Source organism: Meriones unguiculatus, chromosome 12 (genome assembly GCF_030254825.1).
Source record: "Meriones unguiculatus strain TT.TT164.6M chromosome 12, Bangor_MerUng_6.1, whole genome shotgun sequence".
Taxonomy (NCBI): domain Eukaryota; kingdom Metazoa; phylum Chordata; class Mammalia; order Rodentia; family Muridae; genus Meriones; species Meriones unguiculatus.
In genome coordinates this window covers 9068252-9084330 of record NC_083360.1, presented here as the reverse complement: position 1 = coordinate 9084330, position 16079 = coordinate 9068252, and positions in this window count along the sequence as shown.

The window sequence follows — 16079 nt, the reverse complement described above, 5'->3', positions numbered from 1 at the left end:
CCAGTTTCTCCACATATCTGCAGGACATACATTTATTTAAAGGTCATGAACACACTGTCAGGACAAACCATGAGACAAAAAAAAAAGTTCATTTCATTAAGATGGTAAAAAATTATTAAATTTATGGGGACAAGGAGAACAAATGGTAGCAGCATAAGCCGGATTACCCATTTCTATTAGGTGTTCTACCAAGTTTTGCAGTTATTTTTTGCCCACAATTTTCTCATAGTTTTCTATAATGAACATGGTTTATTATTATATAAACATATTTTTGTTTATTTTTAAGACTTTAGTTTTGCATCAGCCCATACCTAGTTATTTCTCACTAGGTTGCCATCTGAACAATAATAAAACTGGCTATAATTAGAATGTCACATTGACATTCAACATGCACTCCTCTTTACAGGTTTTTTCATTTACTATGTGTATGCTATGGAGAGGGTTTGTGAACGTGAGTGCAGGTGATGGGAGCCTGCAGGCATTGAACTCCGTCTCCCTCTGTGAAGCTGCAGTTATAGGCACTTGATGCAACACAACATGGGTGCTGAGATCTGAACTTGGGTCCTCTGAAGGATGGCTGGCTTTGGTTTTGTTTGTTTGTTGAGCTTATTTTTGTTGTCTTTTGTTTTCATTTTCTTATTGAAAATAGTCTTCGGTCATACATTAGATTCAAGCCACAGTTTCCTCATCTTCCACTCCTCCTAGCTCTCCCCCAGCTTCCCCTTCTCACAGATCCACTCCTCTATCTCTTCTTCAGAAAAGAGCAGGCCTCCAAGAGATGACAGCCAGGCAAGACAAACAAGATACAATTTAGACAAGACAAAAGCCCTCATATCAAGGCTGGGCAACAGGAGGAAAGGAGTGCTAAGAGCAGGCAAGAGTATCAGACAAACGCCTGCTCCCACTGGTAAGAATCTCAGAAGAGAGAATCTTCAGAAGGACACAAGATGGCAGCCCTGATAACACACTGTGATCAGCAGAGCAGTAGTGACTGCACAGCAACTAACAGACAGAACTGTGGAGCCCAAAACTTCAGCGACTATGTTCCCCAGGAGAGAGAAAAATCCCACATGAAGGAAATAATTAGGTCAACCTCAGGTTACCCAACTAACCCCCAACCCTGACCCTGGGAAAAATTTTCTGGGTTCCTGCAGGTACTAGGTCTCAAGCGTATAGCCACATGCGTGCACGCTGTGCTCATCTTCCCAGCCTGAACTGTGAGCTCCAAAACACCTGTGCTGTGCTCACCAGCCACTGAATACCCTCTGTATACTGGGGCATAGAGCTCCAACCTCAGACCTACAAACACCAGAGCCACAGAATCAGCCCTAGATGCTGCTCCAAAAGCTCAACATGTTTCCCTCGTGAGACATACCAAACCTCTGAGCTTGCTGACTCTTCAAGAGGGCCGCACCCAGCAAACACAGTGTATGAGTGGCGGCAGCTCACTAAACTCAGAGCAAGAAAGCCAGTGGTACAGCACCTGTCCCCAGACTGCCCATGGGGCTTCCATGTATCCCAGCTAGGCCACAGGACCATACACCTGTAAGCTACAGCCATTCCCTGAGAACCACCAGTCATTTGGAAGCTCTACCCAACAGTCTGAGGAGGGCTCCTACAACAACAACTGGCTTCTTACCCAGAGGGTTTCCAGAACTACCACTGCCCACCAGGATTCCGGCAGGCACCAGAAACTACTAACCAGTACCTGAGACAGCCAGAAGGGGTAAAGGCCAGTGTAAAGACACAATCAACAAAAGTCAAAGCAATACGGCATCTCCAGAACTCAGTTACACAAGAGCAAACAGCCCTGATAAAACTAACACAAGTGAAACTCAAGAAAATGACCTTAAATCTATGCTTATGAAGATGATAATGGAGGAAATGAATAAAATCCTTAAGAAATACAGGAAGATACAGTCAAACATTGTGACCATCTATAAAAGAAATGTGGGAAGACACAGTCAAACAGATTGTGTCCTTTAGAGAGGAAATAATTAAATCACTGAAAGAAATGAAAGACACAGATAAAAATTAAAAAAAAAAACAGGTGAAGGAATTGAATGAAAGGTAGGAAAATACAAATAAATAGGTGAAGGAAATTAACAAAGTGATTAAAGAACTGAAGATGGAAATAGAAACAATAAAGAAAACACAAACTGAAGAAATCCTGGAGAGGGAGAACTTAGGGAAGAAAACAGGAACTTTATAAACTGACAGGAAAGTTATAAACTGACTCAGGAATAGAAAACAAACAGAGAACCATGAGTCAATGCCTTGCATTAACAACCAGCCACAGTTTATTTTCTTTATTTGTTGTTGTTGTTTGAGGGTATATGAAAGATATTCCAGAATCATGTCAACATGAATTTCATCATAAATTTCAAAACCAAGTATTTTTATATAACAATGACCCCATTTTCTCATTCATCAAAATTACAAAAAATAAAAAATAAAAAATCATTGACATTAGATACCTTTTCTTAATTATCTGGTATCAGAACAAATCAGGATCCATCCAGTCCATTCACATTGTTTGGCTGTTAACTCTCTTACAATGTCTCTAAATCTCTTCTAACCTGGAGCTGTCCTCTCCACGTTTTTCTCTTCCACGCTGAGTTGGGGTAATCTCTGAGGTACCCACATCTCAGTTTTGACTGGCTCCTTTCCTGTGAAACCATCAGATTTTTACCTCCCCTTTCCTCATCTTCACTCTAGATTAGAAATTACCCTTATGTTTGGATGTGATTCAGACTCAGCTTTTTCCAGCACTTGTCACGAATGGCACTGTTTTCTTGTGTGTTTCTAGTCATTTCTGTGGATATAGGCCATTCAGGTATACTGTTTTTTTATATATAATTTATTTAATTTTATTTTATATGCATTGGTGTGAGGTTGTCAGACCACCTGGAACTGGAGTTATAGAGAGTTGTGTGCTGCCATATGGATGTTGAGAGTTGAACTCAAGTCTGCTGGAAGAGAAGATAATAATGCTCTTAATCACTGAGCAGTCTCTTCAACCCCAACAAAAGTTTCTTTTTCTTTTTTTGTATTTTTTTTAATTTTCATTAATTAGAGTTTATTCACTTTGTATCCTCCCTGTAGCTCTCTCCCTTCTCCCCTCTCAATCACTCCCTTCCTCCCCTTTCTTCATTCATGCTCCTCCCTATACTGGAAACAACCCAGATTCCCCTCAGTTGAGGAATGGATACAGAAATTGGGGTGCATCTACACAATGTAATATTACTCAGAAATTAAAAAAAAGAAAATAAAAATCATGAAATCTCCAGGCAAATGGTGGGAACTGGAAAACATCATCCTGAGTTAGGTATCCCAGAGGCAGAAAGACATGCACTGTATATACTCACTGATAAGTGGATATTAGATATACAATATAAGATAAACATACTAAAATCTGTACAACTAAAGAAACTAATCAAAAAGGAAGACTCTGGCTAAGATGCTCAATCCCCATTCAGAAAGGCAAAGAGGAAGGACATCAGAAGAGGGAGAAAACAGGGAACAGGCAGGGGCCTACCACAGAGGCCCTCTGAAAGGCTTTACCCTGCAGGGTATCAAAGCGGATACTGAGACTTATAGCCAAAGTTTGGGGAGAGTGCAGGGAATCTTATGAAAGAAGAGGGAGATAATAAGACATGGAGAAGACAGGAGCTCTACAAGGAGAGCAACAGAACCAAAAATCTGGATAAAAGGGTCTTTTCTGAGACTGATACTCCAATCAAGGACCATTCATGGAGATAACCTAGAACTCCTGCACAGATGTAGCCCATGGCAGTTCAGTCTCCAAGTGGGTTCCTACTGTGGAACCCATTACTATATGAGAACAGGGACTGTCTCTGACATGAACTGATTGGCCCGATCTTTGATCACCTCCCCCTGAGAGGGGGGCAGCCTTACCAGGCCACAGAGGAAGACAATGCAACCACTCCTGATGAGACCTGATAGACTAGGATCAGAAGGAAGGAGAGGAAGACCTCCCCTATCAAGATTCCCATTTCTAAGGCTCAGAAAATATTTTCAAGAAAATCATAAAAAAAAATTTTCCAATTAAAAAAAGTGATGCATATAAGCATACAAGAGGCCTACACAATACCTAATAGATTAGACCAGAAAAGAAAATCCTCCCACCACATAATAATCAAAATGCTAAATATGCAGAACAAAGACAAAATCCTAAAAGATGTAAGGGAAAAGTGCAAACCCATCAGAATCACACATGACATCTCAGCAGAGACTGTGAAAGCCAGAAAGACCTGGACAGATATCATGCAGACCCTAAGAGAACACATATGTCAGCCTAGACAACTATATCCAGCAAAGTTATCATTCATTGTATATGGAGAATACAAGATATTTAACAACAAGAACAAACTTACCTACCACAAACAAACAGAACCTACCCACAAAATCATCCCTACAGAAGATACAACAAAAGAAAAAGAAAAACAACCTGCAAATGCTAACTCCACACTGAAAAACACAGGAAATAAATAACTTCACTATAGAAAAATTAAAAGTAGACAAATACACAAAAACACTACTACAACCAACATCAACATAAAAGGGACTAACAGTCAGTTGTCATTAATATCTCTTAACATCATGGACTCAACTTTCCAATAAAAAGACAGAGACTAACAGAATGGATATGTAAAGAGGACACAACATTCTGCTAAATCCAGAAGCACACCTTAGCCACTGGAAGACTTAGGGGAGTCATATGTTACCAGGGAAGGCACCCGAGTGAGGCACAGAGGTTAGTGTTGATGCAAACAGCAAGATGTTTATTGAGACCAACAAGCTGGGGTCTCCTGCACCGTAAGGAGAGGTGACCCCAAGGAACAAAAGCTTAGGGTTATTATAGTCAACTTTGGAAATAACAACAGGGCAATTTTTCATTGGTGGATATTCTGGGTCGAGCTATGTGCTTGGGCCATTATACTCGGGGTTAAGCTGCCCGCTTTGCAGTTTCCCCAAGGATTGCCTGCCCCATCTGTGTCCTTGGGGGCTTTTCCAGCAGTGGTCTGTGTGCATGTGCCAAGGACTGTCTGCATCTATGTCCTTGAGGTTTTTCCAGCAACTGTCTGACTGTCTGTGAGGTTTGAGTCCCAGGGCAGGGGGATAGAGGGAAGAGGGTATACTCTGCACTTAGCAATTAGTGGAAAGTTCCCAGTTTTCCCAGTTTTCTTGGTTATTCTCAAGCTAGATCTCATCACCACAAAGATAGATATTACCTCACAGTAAAGGGCCTGAAGATGGTTTTTTAAAGCAAACAGACCCAGGAAGCAAGCAGGAATAGCCATCCTAATATGTAATAAAATAGATTTTCAACCAAAATTAACCAAAAGAGATGAGAAAGGTCACTTCATACTCATCAGAGAAAAATTCTACCAAGAAGACATTTCAATTCTGGATATCTATACAACAAATGCAAGGGCACCTACATGTGTAAAAGAAACATTAATAAAGCTTAAACCACACATAGATCTTCACATGCTAATAGTGGGAGACTTCAACACCTCACTCTCAACAAAGGACAGGACAACAAAACAGAAACTAAACAAAGAAACAATGACACTAATAGATGTCATGAAACAAATGGACCCAACAGACAACTACAGAACTTTTCAAACAAACACAAAAGAATATACCTTCTTCTCAGCACCTCATGGAAATTTCCCCAAAATAAACTATATAGTCGGCACGAAGAAACCCTCAACAAATACAAAAAGATTGAAATAATCCCTTGTATCATATCAGACCACCATGGACTAAATCTGCATTGCAATAACAGAAATAGAAAAAGGCTACACACACATATGTAAACTGAACAACCCTTTTCTCAATCTGAGTCAGGGAAGACATAAGGAAAGAAAATGAAGACTTCCTAGAATCCAAAGAAAATGAAGGAACAACATACCCAAACTTATGGGACACAATGAAAGCAGTGCTAAGAAAAAAGTTCATAGAGCTAAGTGCCTTCACAAAGAAATTAATAACATCTCATACAAGCAACTTAACAGCTCACCTGAAAGCTCTAGCAGGGTGGAAAAAGAAGCAGACCCATCCAAGAAAAGTAGACAGCTAGAAATAATCAAACACAGGGCTGATATCAATAGACTAGAAACAAACAAACAAACAAAAAGCAATTCAAAGAATCAAACAAACCAAAATATATTCCTTTCAGAAAAGCAACACATAGACAAACCCTTAGCCAAATTAACTAAAAGGCAGAGAGGCTCTATTCAAATCAGTAAAATCAGAAATAAAAAGTGGAACAGACACTGAGGAAATCCAAAGAATCATTAGTTAGGTGTTACTACAAAAGCCTATAGGCCACAAAAGATTCTACTCACCAAGTTGAGTAAAGATCAGGTAAATCAATTATATAATCCTATGTCCTCCAAGGAAATAGAAAGTCATCAAAAGTCTCATAGCCAAGAAAAAAAGAAAAGAAAAGAAAAAATAGCCAAGTGCCAGGTGGATTCAGTTCAGTATTCTACTAGACTTTCAAAGAAAAGACAATATCAATACTCTTCAAACTATTACACATGGAGGAGCCTAGGGAAGAGGCTGAAACCTCATTCAGAAGGGCAAACAGGGTAGACATAGGAGGTAGGAGAAGACAAGGAAGAGGACAGTAGCCTTCCACAGAGGACCTCTGAAAGACTCTACCCACCAAGGTATCGAAGGAGATACTGAGTACATAGCCAAACTTTGGACAGAGTGTAGGAAGTCATATGGAAGAAGAGGCAGATAAAAAGACCTGGAGGGGACAGGAGCTCCACAAGGAGACCAACAGAACCAAAAAACCTGTGCCTAGGGGGTCTGCAGAGAATGATACTCCAACCAAAGGTCATGTATGGAAAGGATCTAGAACCCTGCTCAGAAGAAGCCCATGGCTGCTCAGGTTCCAAGTGGGTTTCCTAGTAATGAGAACAGGGGCTGTCTCTGACATGAACTCAGTGGCTTGCTGTTTGATCACTCACCCTGGAGGGGTGTTCTTACCAGGTCATAAAGAAAGAAGTCCTGATAGGCTAGTGTCAGATAGTAGGCAGGGAGGACCTCCTCTGTCAGTGGACTAAGGGAGGGACAGAGAGGGCGAACAGTGAGGGAGAGTGGGGCTAGAAGGAGATGAGGGAAGGAACTACATTCGGGATACATAGTGAAAAATGTAAAAAAGTAACAAAATAAACATTTCTTAAAAGTTTTCATTTTTGGCAACAAAATAATTTATAAGGCTCTATTCAAAGTATTCTGCTTTTATATTGCTTGCTTTTATATTTTTAATATTTGAGATATGTTTAGAAGGATATATTTAATTATTGTAATTATTAATATTTAATAAATACATGCAAACATTTTCTTCCTCCACTTCTCTCACATTCCATTGATCCTTTTCAAGTTTTTGGTCTCTCAATACATATAGTTAATATATATATACATATATATATAATATTAGAAATATTAAATATATAAAGAGAGTCTATCTAGTATTGCTTCTATAAACGTATTTCTAAAGATGACCATTTAGGATTGGATAACCAAGTAGGGGGCTCTGTCTTTTTAAAACTAATTCTTTATTTGTCAGCAGTTAATTGTCTTTAGTTCTTAATGTAGGATTTGGGGATTTGGGACCAGTTGGGTTTCCATTATCAAAGCTGCCATTCTAATTGGCACTGTAAGTTTTACTTCATGTTTTGGCACCCAGATTGTTAAGGTTTCAGAGGTGTGGCTTTCTGTCACATGTAGAAAACACGGAATTGCAGGAGACTTCTGGTCCTCTGGTTCTTAAAATTCTTTTATTTCCTTTTTCCAGATGATCCCTGAGTCTGAGGTTTAGGGTTTGTGTTATAGAATGTGCCCCAGGGGTTGAACATCACCCTCTCAGGACTATAACATCAACACAGTCAAAACAAAGTTTCACAAAAATTATAAAGATGTGCTGAGAGTTCATTAAGTAGAGAACAAAATCATGTCTCTTTCACTTGTATAAAGAACACTGCCGGCTTTTTGGGGAAGGAGGCATTGTATGAAGATATAGCAGGAGAAAGTTAATGGGAATAATTAACTAGTTAAAGGAAGGTAGTATTGAGAAAACGAGCAGATATAACTGAGATGGATTTCTGTGGCTGTGAGAAAAGAAGCAATGTAATGGGAAATATGAGAGATGGGTCATGGAAAACGAAAGATGGTGTAAGTTAATGAATTCTTTTTCAGGCTATTAGAATATAATCTCATGTTACTATAAAGAGTCAAAGCCATCTTTCTTATTGAGGATTATTAAGTTATTTTTAAATTTAGGGACTCTCCACAGAGAAACTATGTATAAAATATACTCGTATTTCATTCTTTCTATGTGTCTTTAACTTCAAATATTTTTAATATTACTGCTCCAGATTCCCTGCCAATAACACAGAAGGCACATACAAGAAATGTTTTATATGCATTACATGTAGACGTTAAGATAATGCATGCACACAAACAAATATATGTATATGGAGGGAGAGAGAGAGAGAGAGAGAGAGAGAGAGAGAGAGAGAACTGGATGTCTCAATGTTTTCACTTTTCCTTTGAAACTTCAGCTTATTACTGCATTTTCATGAAACTCTTCACAATCTAGTAATGCCTTTATGTGGATGTTTCTATGATTATTCTCCATTCAAATTATGGCATCTGCTTTCATTTATTTATTTCCCATGCACAATTTTTCTTCAAGGTCAAAAGCAGTATATCCGACTATAAAATAAATGAATGTGAATCTTCCAGAACAGAATTATACATGACAAGAAAATAAATACAATGCCTTAAAACACCCCAAAACAGGATTTGTACAGATATATAATTTTTACAAGTTAGATCAATAACTTAGGTAATTTTATTAACTTACTAAATTGATAGAAATTAAAAATGTGATTGTTCATTGTTGTAAAGCTGGTAAAAAAGATGATGTAATGCTACAACTAAATGTGTACACTGGTCCAAAAATTCCATATGGGAAATTTTCATTATATGTTAAAGCTTCTCTGTTCAAAATGTGATCCAGGATATGCATACTATGTCCATTTTGTGTATAATAAGCAATCCACTCTCAAAAGTCAAATACACTAGTTCAATATATGATATGTATATAATGTATATTGAATATTTATATATATATAAATAAGGCCATACTAATTTCATATCAGTCTCGATTGATCTCTAATGTATTTTGACAGGGAAAATTCTGTACATAGCACATAATTTCTGGGACAATTGTTATTAGATTATGAACAACTGAACAACTGTTACACATTCCTTCCTGCGAGAGCTGTGGTCTCCCTAATGCTTAACAACAGATAAAAGACTGTGATTTTTCTAACTTTAGTCATTTTTGATAATAAGTAGTTTAACACGTGGAAAAGAGCTTCATATTCAATAATGCAATGTGACAAAATCTGATGATGTCTGTAAAAACATCTCTTCTTTGTTCAGGGGAAATGTAAATGAAGATATGTATTTTAAGTTTCATCTTGGATTCATATTTTAAGTGACAGACAGAGAAAGAACAGAGATTTTATAAGAGCACTTGGGAAGTGTGGAGTCATGACATGCAAGAGTTGTCCAGTTTGCCAACTTTTCATGAAAGTCTAGACTCCTTTAGTGTGGGTTAACATAGCCCTTTCTTTTTCATATCTTTTCTGTTTTAGTTATTGATGTTCTCACACTATGTACCCCAGATTTTCTCCACATTACTCCTACCTTATCTTCCCAAGTGCTGGCATCACAAGTTTGCACCCCCATCTCTGGATTTTTTTTTTTTAACTTTTGAAGCATTTTAGTGAACACGCAATACTTGTACACACATATGGTATGTAATGAGATTCCCTTTTATTTTTAAATATCCTTAGAGTTTTGTATCCTGTTCTTGTTCCATATGTTTCCACTAAACATGAACTGATGCCAAACAAGCACAGTGTGCATAATGGTTCCTAGAAGCCTGGAACAGTAGAGGGCTTGGAGGAAGTGGCGAGGTTAGTTATTTTAAACAATGTTACAGTTAAGTAGGAGCAGTAACTTATTCTATTGAATAGTAGGATGGCTATTGATAATAATAATCCAAAATTGGAAAGAGGATTTTGAAGGAACATGAACAAACATTCATATCATGAGGAAATTAACATGTTTGCTAAATAAACGGATTTCATTATAATATGAGGTATGTATCTTAGTTAGGGTTCCTATTGCTGTGATGGAATACCACAGCGAAAGGAACGTGGTAAGGAAAGGGGTTATTTGGCTTACCTATCCGCAGCACTCTTCTTCATTGAAGGTAGTCAGGGTAGGAACTCAAACAGGGCAGGAACATGGAGGCAGAAGCTGATGCAGACTCCACTGAGCTGGTGCTGCTTACTAGGTTGCTCACCTTGCTTTCATATAGGATGGAAGATTACCAGCCCAGGGTCACTCCACTCACAGTGGACCATGTCCTTCTCCATCAATAACTCACTTACCAAATGCTCTAGAGGCTTGCATATAGCCCAGTCTTACGGAAGCCCTTTCCCAGTTGATGAATCCTCCTCTCCAAGTACTCTAGCTTGTGTCAAGTTGTAAAGCTAGCAATCACACTAGGCACATATTAAACTTTACGTTTTATCTCATACATTTTTGTACTGCATATGCCAATTAAAATAAGAAAAGCTGTAGTTATGGTTAACTTTAATACACACAATAATTATTATTATCAAAAGTAAAGGAGATTATATATCTAGGAGTAAATGAATATCATTATCTAAAAGTCAAATATATGGTATTATGAATTGCATTGTGTTATATGTTTAAGCATTCTCTAAATTGCAAATTATTTGTTTTACAATTGATCTTTACAGTGACCACTAAATTTCAAAAACATAACTGTGTATACTTTGCAGGAAAAGCAGAAAAACATTCTGGAAAAAAGTCATAATATCTAAAATGTATTCAATTTTACAGGAGAAATGATCCAATTTTGTTAAACATGCAACTTGAAAGGAAAAATAAAACTGATTATAGTTTTAAAAGATTTTATAGAGCTACAAAACAAAATATACATTATAAAATTATATACCATGGGTTTATATTGACTATAAATGTTACCGTTGAAGACTATGTATCAAACAAGTAAGGAAATTAAATATGGAGTGCCAATAAAATTATCTCAAATATTATGTGATATAAAAAATTTAATAATGATAATATGTTTTTGAGTCTTGTGATCTATATTATCTCCCTTAATATTTAAAATAAAAAATAATAAGAATATCTGAGACTTTCTTTAAGCTAATGTTTGGGGAACCATGGTAGAAATTTGTGGCTTTCAGACATTGATTAATTAATAATATATATTTTTATGATATTCTACTTCTCTAAGCTTTATTTTAAAAGATGAATTTCCTTAAGACATATGTAAATAGTAAATTGAAAAATGGGATAAGACAAAATATTAATGAGAAAGCACTTAATAACCAAGGAGAAAAGCAAAGGATTTTTTTTTCATTTAAGTAAATTAACTTTTAGTATTAACAATTGAAAATAAATAAAGTGTTTCTGCTGATTCATTTGTAATTTAAGTAGTAATGATCAATGACATTTAATTCTTTAATAACAGATAAACAAATACTGCATTAAAAGAAAAACATTGCCAGCCTATTCTTATGGGTCTAACTTCAGTATTCTATTCATGTATCCTGGCTTCACTGTCAATTAAAAGCATTGTATATGAAGGACGTGATATCCTACCATTCTTACTCAGGACTCCTACAAATAAACAGAGTTCATGCATTGCTGCTCTACAAAGAGTTTGAGTTCATGAAGAAGCATCTCATTGTAGAGTTTTGCCTATCATGATCAAAGTCCTCAGCTTCCTTGCTATCACCGGGAATGCCCACCTCCTCTTCCACGAAAGGAATACAGAATAATTTTCAAGAAGGACTTGAAGTCAACAGTGAAGCACTACTAAATAGGACAGTAGTAGATGACCCACACAAAACAAACTCAAAGGCATCTTTGCAAGTTCTTTGTCTCGTAATGCTCTCTGAGTTCTTTTTTCTCCTAGAAAGTTGTTAGCTTATATATTATGGCTTCTAGTTTTCTGTTCTTCATGGGTTTCCTGTGTACATAAACATTTGTGTCTCTGCATCTATATACGTTCCTTGTGCTTTTTTATTGGCTATTTTTGATATTTTTATTCAGATTATTTGATTTGTCCTATTCCCATTTGTTTGTCTGTTTGTATTTACTTTATTATAACTCTTTAGATTTCTGTTGGTTTTTAGGCAGAGACAGGAGGTGGATATGAATATGAATGGGAAGAGAGATGACAAAAATCTGAGAATTGAAGAAAGAGGTGAAATCATAATCAGAGTAAATTGTATGAAAGCAACCTATTTTCAATTAAAAAAAAAGTACTACCAGGTAAAGAAGAAAAAATGTATTTTAATTTCTTGAAGTTGCTATATTTTATTTTCAATTTTACAATAATATAATAAAAACAGTTTCACATTTAAAAAAGACAGAGCAAAAGTCTTAAAACTGGGATCCTGTAGCTTGGTCCTTGTTTGTAGATCTCACCTTACACCCATCAGAATGGCTAAGATCAAAAACACCCAGAAGAAAAAATAGAATAGAATTCAGAAGTGGTTGAAGAGAAGGAGAAAGGTGGGAGAAGGATCACAGAGAGAATGAGTGTGGTGACCTGGGAGAGTGGGTTCAGGAGTACAGAGGGCTTGCACAGAGAAGAGAAATGGAAGGTGAAGGCTTCTCTGTGACAAGCTGAAGAGCTAAGACAGAGTAGGCATCTGGGGGATATAAGGGTGACTCCAGCTGTGAGTTCTAGTAGCAAGGGTCATGGAGACTGAAGAGGCTACCCTGTAACTAGACAGAATGCAACTGAACCCACCCACAAAAACTTTGACCCGAAAATTTTCCCTGCCTACAAGACGTGCAGGGATTGGAAAAACAGAACAGAGATTGAAGGAATGACTGGGCTTGACTTGAGACCCACCCCACAGGACAGTGCCAACATGTGACACTATTGATATGTTGCTGTTCTCACAGGCAGGAGCCCAGCATGGCAGGAAAGGCTCCACCCATCATTTGTTCAAATCAGACTGTCTTTAATTAATTTTTAAACAAGATATTACCCCGACCCACTTTGTATTTTCTCTTACTTTTCTTTATCAACTTTAACCAAAATTTCTATATGTCCTTTAAGTCTCTCTCTCCCTCCCCTCTCCTCTCTCTATCTCTTTCTCTCTTTGTGTGTTTGTGTTTGTGTATGGATGTGTGTCATGTATGTGTACTGTTGTATTCTCAATGTCTCAGAAAGTATTTTGCTTTTTTGTTTTTTTTTTTAAAAAAAAAGCATATTAAATTGAGCAGAGCACCCTTTCTGCTTTTCTTTATTTGGGGAACATTAAACCTCTCAGAAAACATTTTAAATGCATAAAGTATCCGAGGCATTCCTCATATATGAAACTTTTGGCAACAAGCTTTTTCTCTGTCTCTCTCTTTCTCATTGCAGTGTGTGATGAGTTTGGAAGTATCTTTTTAAATTTTTTTTCTTTATTTTTTTAGAAAGTATCTTTCTTGTTGGTAAAAATCAGGGACAGGAAATGCGATGAATAATATTCTATTTTAAGCCTTTAGGAGTCATAGAGCATCTCTGACATCAAAGAAACATTATTCCTTTTTCAAAAGGTTGAATTGTGTTACTTCTTAACAGCACTCAAAATTCCTAATTTAGAATGATAACTTGTTGACCTAGACATATATATATATATATAAAGATATATATATAAAGTGAAGAAGCCACTTTCTAATTTTTAGACACTGATCCTGTCATACTATAGAAACGACTTCCATAAGATGACAAGGGTGCACAAGAAGCCAGCGTGTCATTGATGAAAATGCTTTTCACCATTCCAAGATGTTATCCAGAGTAACTGGTAAGCAAACAGAATAGCACCGGTTCCAGCAATGACATTCCTCTCTGCCATTTGCAGTGTTCTAGTCCAAGGCAAACTAAAGCAGCATAGGGAGTGTGAGTCAGAAACCTACTTTGGGAAAAACCTGTATTCAAGCTAATCAAAAACTTCTAAAATGAGCCATGCTCATTTTCAGGCGGTTTGCCTGTGCACCTGCTCAGACTGTTTTCCAACTGGCCTGTGGTTTAACAACTCCCAAAGCACTTTTGATTAAGAACACAGCTTCATCAAACAAGGCGGCAATGTCTCACACCTGTATTTGAGTTCCATTTTCTTCTCTCAAGGAATGATCATAAATTAAATTCCACACATCAAAAATATGTTCCCTTCTATTTTCCTCTTTCTACATCTGCTTTGGGGAAGGTGCAACTTAAGAAATGATAGCTGACACCACAGTCCCACAAAATAAGAAATACATTGATGATACAGACTACCCAACACAGATTTATTCTCTTTTAGAACCATCTTTACAAAGCAATGGCTTAGTAAGCATCAGGTTCATGCTTGGGACCATCTGTTGCACAGATTTCTATTTTGTTGTTTGATGGCAAAGAAATCTTAATCAACTTTAATCTTCTACTTCTCAATATAATTGTCTGTAAAATGGGTATGTATGCTTGTTGTTCTCATGCCTTCAAAGGCTAAATAAGATTAGTAGAATATCTACCCTCATTCTGTAAGTTAGGAAACTCTCAGTAAACTGAGTTACAGGATGATTTTTTTAACAGATGATTTTTTTTATATATTGAGAAAGATGATCATATACATTTATTCTTCACAGTCAGTCTTTCTCTTTTTCCTTCTACCTCTTACTCCCTCTCTTTCCTTCATAGATCCAGACAAGTATTCATTTTGTATATTTTTTTCAAGGATGGTTACATTATCAATATAAGATCATATTTAATACTTATAGAAAATAATATAACCAGAAACCATTAGGAGGAAGATTTTTATTTTCATACTCATGAATTCAAATAAAAACCATATATAGTCTTGTTTATGAATCCATTTAATATATGACAATGAATAACTGAGTAAATAAAAATAAACTTTAGTATTAAGTGAAAAGCTCTCTGGCTTTAGCATTTACCTACATAAGATTAACAATATCGCACAGGCAATTAACTGATCTTTTTTTTTTCTTATGGTTGTTTAAACATCATCAAATGTAAAATGGTACCATCTTATTTTTAGTCCTTCATCTTGTAATCATACATATTTTGAAGAAAGATATTCTATTACCACATAAATAAAGATAGTCACATATCAATAAATATATAAATAGATACTATAAAATCTAAATTTTGCATTGAAACCTGTGCATATAAATATTTTAGCTGATAAGATAAGCTTATTCGTTTTACTCATGGTAAAAAAATAATATTTCACAACAAATTTCCATGTACTTAATTAGAAATGGTCTTATGACATTACACTCCAAAGTTGACCAGTGTCTTTGCATTCACAGACTCTATATGGTTCTTCCTACTGCATACTACTAGGCCACCATGACTGGCAGATACAGATACCATATTATATCATCCCTGAACAACTTCAGTGTTAGTCACTCAATCTACTTTCATATTACATCAACAACATTTCTTGATCTTTTAGAGATTCCACAAGAAGACCTAAACTCACAGTACCCAAATGAAAATAAAACAAAGCTACAGCTAGAAAGTAATTGATACTTGTTTTTAAGATTTGTGTGTTTTATTTCTTCAGCCTTTGCATTTTGTAAGGATTGAAAATACATATTTACAGTTAACAATATAATGCGATGTGTTTTTCTGATACCTAGAATGTATGCACTTGGTCTTTAATATATGTAGCTTAATTGTCTTCTATGCTTTACTCTCTAAAGAAAGTGATGGAATTCTGTGGCTTTCTATGGCAGTGAGTTAGCACAAATGATTCAATGCCTACACTGACCTATTGTTCTATATGTTGTTTTAAAAGCTTTCTTTATGTAAACATATCTCATAACAATACATGCAGGCTTCGCGTTTTTAATTTTCCATGTGTATCTGTGCCATAGAAATGTAACCTTATATT